Source organism: Vanessa cardui, chromosome W, assembly GCF_905220365.1.
Source record: "Vanessa cardui chromosome W, ilVanCard2.1, whole genome shotgun sequence".
Classification (NCBI taxonomy): domain Eukaryota; kingdom Metazoa; phylum Arthropoda; class Insecta; order Lepidoptera; family Nymphalidae; genus Vanessa; species Vanessa cardui.
This window is the reverse complement of record NC_061153.1, coordinates 9,670,758-9,678,816: the sequence shown is the minus strand read 5'-3', so window position 1 is coordinate 9,678,816 and position 8,059 is coordinate 9,670,758. Positions and strand designations below refer to the sequence as shown.

General features: G+C 42.4%; 1 pseudogene; it reads right to left on the bottom strand.

The window, feature by feature from the left end:
- Positions 1–1,807: 1,807 nt before the first annotated feature.
- On the bottom strand, positions 1,808–5,768 carry LOC124542686 (annotated as a pseudogene).
- Positions 5,769–8,059: the final 2,291 nt, after the last annotated feature.

Sequence of the window (8,059 nt, the reverse complement as noted above, 5' to 3'; positions counted from 1 at the left end):
CTGCAAAAATATTTCTCACATGTAGCTGATGAGCATTTTATTTTGTTTAAGTCCTTTACCAGTTTTAAATACCCGTGACACACGAATAAAATAATTAATGTCTCTCAGAGTAAAGCGTTCAGAACTGTCCGCTCGGATCTTTTATTCTTTGACGAAAACGCCGCGTACAGCGAATGAGTCACACGCGATGCACTCCACGCGAAGATGACACTTGCGTCGCACACGTAACCGCGTCAATCGCGTGCGTTAGAAATAACGCACTATCATGCACTTGACAGCTGATTCGTATTCAACTGATTTTTTATTTTACTATAATTGAATTATTCCACTTTATAATAATGTAAAAATTACAAATTTTATGAGTAACGCACTATTTAACAGGTTAACGATTAATTTTAATTGATTACACTATATTTTCTGGTATAAATCTAATATTTTGTGAAGAGGTATGACGGTTTGATTTTAACGAATCGACTGAAGGATTATGTTTAATGAAGAATAAGAATTATGTTTAATGCTGCCTTTATTATTATGTTGATTTTATTTTTTTTTTCCTCTTTTATTATTAATTGCATCAATTTAATATCGCTCTTTTATTGCTACCGCTGTCAGTTCCGCAATAGCATTAGGAGACCACTGAAAATCAGTGTAGAAGCAACTATGTTACTATTTTTCACTGAGTGGATTTCCTTTTGGCTAAATTATACTGCTGCACACTATTTATTGTTTAATATTATTCTAATTATTATTTTTTTACTCTCAAAACTTGTTCTTTTGTAATTGTATTTTTAGTTATTATTATTTTTTTCTTGTTTGATGTATTTTAGGATAAGTGATACTTTGTTATGTTTCGTTTTTTATGTTGTGTGAAAGTAGTGCTATTTGCTCAATAAATGTTTATTATTATTATTATTATTATTTTTAAACGTAGATGGGAGGATATTCCAAGATATTTGATAGGAAAGGGACGGGGATGCTATGGATAAATCAATAGCAGAATTTGGATTCCGATTAGGATAAACTCTACGAGTCGGCGAACCATCATTGAGAATGCAAAAATTTACATCATCAACAACGTCCACCAACAAGGGGGCAAATCACTCACAGAAATAATAACCCCATAATGTATGGTGGGCATTAAAATCCCCCATGACAAGAACAGGGTTTGGGAAAAAATGGAGTGTAATTCAGGAGCAAGTGAAGGGCTAGGGCGAGGGATGCAGATGGATAAGAAGGAGATGTTGAAGGCTTTGATAGCCACAGTATTGATGTGCTGGCTAAAAGTAGGTAAGGGAATTTGGGAGAAGGGAATAACTGCCTGATCAAGATGGCACAATCTGCATTCCCATTATTTCTGTCATCCCTCGAACAGGAGAAACCCGGTACCCGAAAACGAGAACCAGGAATCAACCATCTCTCAGAGATAGCAATAATAACAGGTTTATATGAATTAATAAGTGAGAGGAGTTCAGGTTTCTTAGGACGGGGAGCATGTCAGTCACCTCCATGTGGTGCTCCCTGGAAACGTGTGGGCGGCAGCAACGTAGCAATTCCGTTGCGATGCTGCCGTCGACACGGCTAACGACCGACTGGGGCGGTGGGGAGTACATTGGGGACTCACGTTGTTCCGCTCTGCTTTAGCAGACTGGAACTTCGCCCCATTATAGCCCCATTATACGGAACCTTAATCCTAAGGTCTAGCGTGCCGAGAGGATTTTTTTTTTATGAGATAGGTGGCAAACGAGCAGGAGGCTCACTTGATGGAAAGTGACTACCACCGCCCATGGACATCTGCAACACCAGATGTCCGAAGGTGAAATTCAGCAGCCGGGATTAATCCGAACAATTCCAATTGTTCGGATTAATCCCAATCAAAATCATAATATTATTAGTTTATTTTATTTTTTATAAGATATATATATATATATATATATATATATATATATCTTATATTAATTTATTATTATTATATTTTATATATAATTGTAGTCCATATATACTCGTTATGTCGTCTGATAGTAACTATTTTTTGTCTTTGTCGTCGTCCGACGATTCATCGAGTGATGATAGTTACCACAGTACATCTCCTCCTCCACTTAATGTCGCCATAGATTCTTATTTCTCAGATTGCTTGAAAAATTTTAATATCATTCATATTAATGCTCAAAGTATACCGGCTCATTATCCTGATATGCTTGCGTCATTTGATTCCCATAATATTCACGCCATACTTATATCTGAAACATGGCTACAGCCATGTCTACCGTCTACGTTTTACGCGTTACCAGGCTTTAGACTTATTCGCAACGACCGCATTGGTAAGCGAGGGGGTGGGGTGGCGATCTATTTAAGATCCCACATCTCGTTCACCATACTTAGTTTGTCAACTCCATCTGCTCAATTCGATACGGCCGAACATCTTTTTACTGAAGTCTCACTTTCCAACTGCACTAAAATCCTTCTTGGCGTGTATTATAACCCTAATTCTCAGAATAATTACTATTCTTTTTTTGAATCCCTTTTAGGTAATTTAACACCTAGTTACAGCTATTCCATTATAATGGGTGATTTTAATACGTGCTTACTTAAAGGCGACACCAATAGTAAGAAATTAGTGGATATAACAGAATCCCATAATATAAAAATTTTACCCCTATCGGCTACCCATTATTTCCCCGGCTGTTCTCCATCGCTTCTTGACCTTATCATGGTCTCTTCCTTAGACTCTGTTGCTAAATTTGGCCAATGTTCCGCCGATGCTTTTTCCTATCATGACATGATTTATCTCTCATATAAACTCCGTCCTCCTAAATTCAAACCGAGAATACTTCTGCAGCGTAGTTTTGGTGGAATGGATCAAAGCCGTCTTTGTGATGATGCTGCTCAGTTAGATTGGTCTGCGGTCTACACTGCTGAGACAATTGACCAAAAACTTAATGTGTTTAACTCGTTGATTACGCAGCTGTATGACAAACATGAACCTATAAAACCAATTAAAAAAAAACATCTTCCAGCACCTTGGTTGACGGACCAAATAAAATATCTCATAAAACAAAAGAATAAGGCCAAGTACAAATTTAAGTTAAATGACTCCGACTCTAACAGGGAGCAGTATAACAAAGCGCGAAATCGCTGCAATACATCTTGTAGAGATGCACAACGACGCCATATTTATCAATCTGTCGAGAACGGCGACACAGCGAAAACATGGAAATTTCTTGAATCACTCGGAGTTGGTAAATCTTCCCATAATACTCCTGTTAATCTAGATATTGAACTTTTGAGTCAACACTTCTCATTTTCAAACCCACTTAATAGTGGCGATAAAATCAACACATTAAATATTATTTCTACTTACTCAACTCCTACTTTTCCTCCGTTTAGCTTCACGTCTTTTACCGAATGTGATGTTAAAAAGAACATTATGTCTATATCCTCGAATGCTGTTGGTACAGACTGTATCAGCCGTAATATGATCATTTCCATCCTCGATATTGTGATTCCCATTTTGACCCATATTCTAAATTTTTCCCTTACCTGCAGCAAGTTTCCTGATACATGGAAGGATGCGCAAATTATGCCCATCCCTAAAAAAGGTAATCCCTTAACAGCTTCTGATTTCCGTCCCATTTCAATTCTTCCTTTCCTATCCAAGGTCCTTGAAAAGCTCGTCTCACACCAACTAAATAGTTTCCTTAATGAGCATTCCCTTCTCAATCCTCTCCAATCAGGTTTCCGAGCAGGTCATAGTACGGCTACAGCTTTAGTTAAAGTCACAGACGACATTCGATTGGCCATGGATTCCAAACAACTCACAATCTTAGTGCTTCTTGATTTTAGTAACGCATTTAATTGCGTTGACCATGACATCTTGTTGAGTATGTTATGTTCTTTTAACATATCTCCATCCGTAAAAGACTGGCTTCAAAGTTACCTCAGTGGTCGAAGACAGCGAGTTCGTGTGGACGAATCATACTCGTCATGGCGCGAAGTCCGCGCTGGGGTACCTCAAGGTGGCGTGTTGTCTCCCTTACTTTTCTCAATCTTCATTAATTCAATTACTCATGTCATCTCTTCTCTCTACCATATGTATGCAGATGATATTCAAATTTACCGACACTCAACCCTTGATAGATTAACTGGTGCTGTCGCTGCCATTAACAATGATTTGTTGGCTATCCATAAATGGAGTCAACGGTATGGGCTCAACATCAATCCCGCAAAGTCACAGGTCATTGTTATTGGTAGTCCGGCCATGATGGCAAGGGTTGATTGGGCGGAGATGCCACGTGTTGTGTACAATGGCACTAACTTGTCCTACTGCTCCACTGTTAGAGACCTTGGCATACAGCTTGATAGTACTCTCTCCTGGTCGGAGCATTTAAAGCAGATTGGAAAAAAAACATACGCCTCCTTAAGTTCTTTGCGACGACTTCAAAATGTACTGCCAATTCCTACCAAAACTATGCTTGCAAACTCTCTCCTTCTTTCAATACTCGATTACGCGGACGCAAGCTATCTTAATCTAACCGAGGATCAACTTAATTATCTTGAGCGATTACAAAATCTAGCTATTCGGTTTATTTTCGGCCTCCGAAAGTATGACCACGTTTCAGAGTTTCGTTCAAAGCTCAAGTGGCTTCCTATACGCCGTCGCCGGAACCTGCATACTCTTTCTCTTCTGTACTGTGTGTTATTTAATCCAAATGCTCCTCATTATCTGAAGGAGAAATTTGAATTTTTAGGAGACCAGCCTAGAATTCGACCAACACGTAGGCTCGTACTGAAAATGCCCGCTCATAACAGTAAATTTTACAGCCAGTCGTTCACTGTTCAGGCTGTAACTCTTTGGAACGACTTGCCATTGAGTATTCGACAGTCAAAAACATTACATGCATTCAAAAACGCTGTTAAGAACTACTATCTCTCATCATAGTAACGATGACGACATGATTTTAATGCGTCATATATGTATGTATTATGTATATATATGTATTTATTTATATGTATACTTGTATGTATGTATGTATGTATGTATGTATGTATCTAAGTATGTATGTAGGTATTTATTGATATATGTACGTATGCACATTATTGAATATTTATTACTGTTATTTATTTATATATGTGTTTAGCTTGTATTCATTTTAAGAGTAGTTATAATTGCACCACCCTATACTGTCTTCCACAGACAACTTTCTAACCCAAGGTAGTCTGGAAGAAATGGCTAGTAAGCCATAAGGCCGCCTTTGTTTCACCATTAGTTTTTAGTTTGTGTATTCTGTAATCGTTTGTAATTGTAATTGTGGTGTACAAAAAGTGTTAAATAAAAATTCCTCGGAACATTCCCCGTGAAAATTCAGTAGAAGATGCAGAGTGATCCGACATCTCTACGCAAAAGCCAAAGGATCAAGGAGATCGGAAAGGGCTTGATCGTCGATAACTCGAGCCGCTCTACGTTGGATGCGGTCAAATGGAAGGAGCTGGTACTGGGGAGCACCCGCCCAGAGGTGAGAGCAGTACTTCATGTGAGGCCGAATTTGCGCCTTGTAAAGTTTCAGGCGATGGGCCGACGTGAAATACTGTCTCGCCTTGCTGAGCACACCCAGCTTTTTTGAAGCCAATTTGGGTTTGCCTTCCAATTGACCGCGGATCTGAACGAGGCTCGAAATATCAACGCCAAGTATTCCGATACCACCTGTAGCGTCTATCGGAATGTTCTCAAATCGTGGCGATACGACAAATGGTGTTTTTTTAGCGGTTAACGCGCAAACTTGCGTCTTTTTGGGGTTGAAATGTACTAGATTTAGCCGGCCCCAATTCGAGACTTCATTTAACGAAGACTCGATTTCAGACACAAGTTTGTTCCGGTTTTCTTCGACGTTTTCCCGAGAAATATTAGCGCGGCCGGTGTATAAGGTGTCAACGGTACTGTCGTCTGCATAGTAATGAATGTTCCCGATTTGCAACAAATCATTGATATGCAGAAGAAACAAAGTGGGTGATAGAACGCAGCCTTGTGGAACACCAGCATTGCCGAATTTTAAGTCAGAGCATGCACCGTCGACAACGACCTTGATGTTCCGATCTGCCAAAAAGCTGGTAATCCAATTGCATAATTTCCCGGGAAGCCCATAAGAAGGAAGCTTCGAAAGAAGCGCTTTGTGCCATACACGATCGAAGGCCTTCGCTATGTCCAAGCTGGCTGCTAATGCCTCCCCCTTGCTCTCAACTGCTTCAGCCCACCTGTGAGTAAGGTAAACTAGAAGATCACCGGCTGAGCGACCCCGACGGAAACCGTACTGGCGGTCACTAATCAGCTGATTCTCCTCTAGGTACCGCAGGAGCTGGCAGTTAATAAGGGACTCCATTATCTTGGAGAGCAAGGAGGTGATGGCTATAGGCCTATAATTGGACGGATCTGAGCGGTTGCCTTTTTTAGGGATCGGAGGCACCAAAGCAGTCTTCCAGGAGTTCGGGACGACGCCTAATGCGTAGGATTGCCGGAAAAGACGCGTTAAGACCGGTGCCAACTCGGGAGCACATGTCCGTAGCACGATTGGAGGGATGCCATCGGGTCCACTCGACTTGTGAATGTCCAAGGAAAGAAGTGCTTTCCGACCTGCACTTTGCCGAAATTTAACCTCCGGCATCGTCGTATCACATCGCGGGATTGATGGAGGTGACTTTCCTTGGTCATCCAGAGTCGAGTTCGACGCGAAGAGAGACCCTAAAAGATCGGCCTTCTCCTTCGCGGTATGGGCCAATGACTCACCGTCCCTGTGCAAAGATGGAAAAGAAGGCTGACAGAAATTCCCTAGGACAGCCTTAGCGAGAGACCAGAACGCACGTGTTCCTGATGGGAAGCGCACCAGTCTCTCGCCAATTCTGCCAATGTACTTCGACTTCGCCTCAGCTATCACGTTTTTGAGGGACCTATAGGCAGAGTTATATTCCTTTTTGAATGCGCTGGTATTTACATCAGGAGACGCAGATGCATTAGCCCAGGTTTGATAGCGTTCCCACTTTCGGCGTGAAGCCGCTTTACAGAAGCGACCAAACCAAGGCTGGGACTTGCCACCGATGGGTACTGCAGAGTAAGGAATAAATAGTTCCATACCCTGAAGCACCACATCGGCAACAGCGTTCGGATCATCCGGCGAGAAACAAATCCATGGGTAAGATGCAAAAAAAGACCGCATCCCATCCCAATCTGCTGACTTGTAGTGCCACACTCGGCGGCACCCAACGAAGCGAGGCCGTAAGTACCGCACAACCGGCACTATACTCCGGACGAGACAGTGGTCCGACGAGCCCAGAGGGGGATCGACGACAATGTTATAGCCGTCCGGTTGCGAAGTCAGCAGAAGGTCCAACAGGGAAGGTGTATGATCCTCTACATCCGGTATCCGCGTTGGCGAGTTGACCAGTTGTGTCAGATCATATGCTAGAGCGAAGTCCAGAACAGATCTACCCGCATGATCGGTGGTGCATGAGCCGAGCCATTCGGCGTGGTGGGCATTAAAGTCATCAGAATAATAATCTCTGCGGATGGAATCTGTTGCAGCACGGAATCTGTAGCCATTTGGACGTGCTCAACCAGTCGGTCGGTTTCGGCATTACCGTTATGGGACCTATAGAGGCACGCATAGATTCGCGGATGGTCATCGCAGTCTACACGCAGCCAAATAATCGATAGGTCCTGTCCTTCAAGGCTGCCGAAGCGTCGAGAACAGATATAATCTCTGACGTAAACGCATACCCCAGCTCGTGGTACAAAAGAATGTTCCAATTTGTTCCCAGAGTACGAAATAAAGGTCGTGTCGGCAGGAGAAGATATCTGGGTCTCGGTTAGAAAGAGCTAGGCCGGCTTCGCCGTTTCCAGATGGTTGTGAACGGCGTTGAGGTTGGAGTTGAGTCCCCTTATGTTGCAGAAATCCACAGCGAGGGTGGCAGAGGTTGCCTTATGATGCCTGCTCCGCTTGCCCCGAACGTTGGCGAGCGCAAAATTGCCCCCCTAGAATTCGGAGGGCAGCCTGGGCATCCCTGCTCAGGTGGT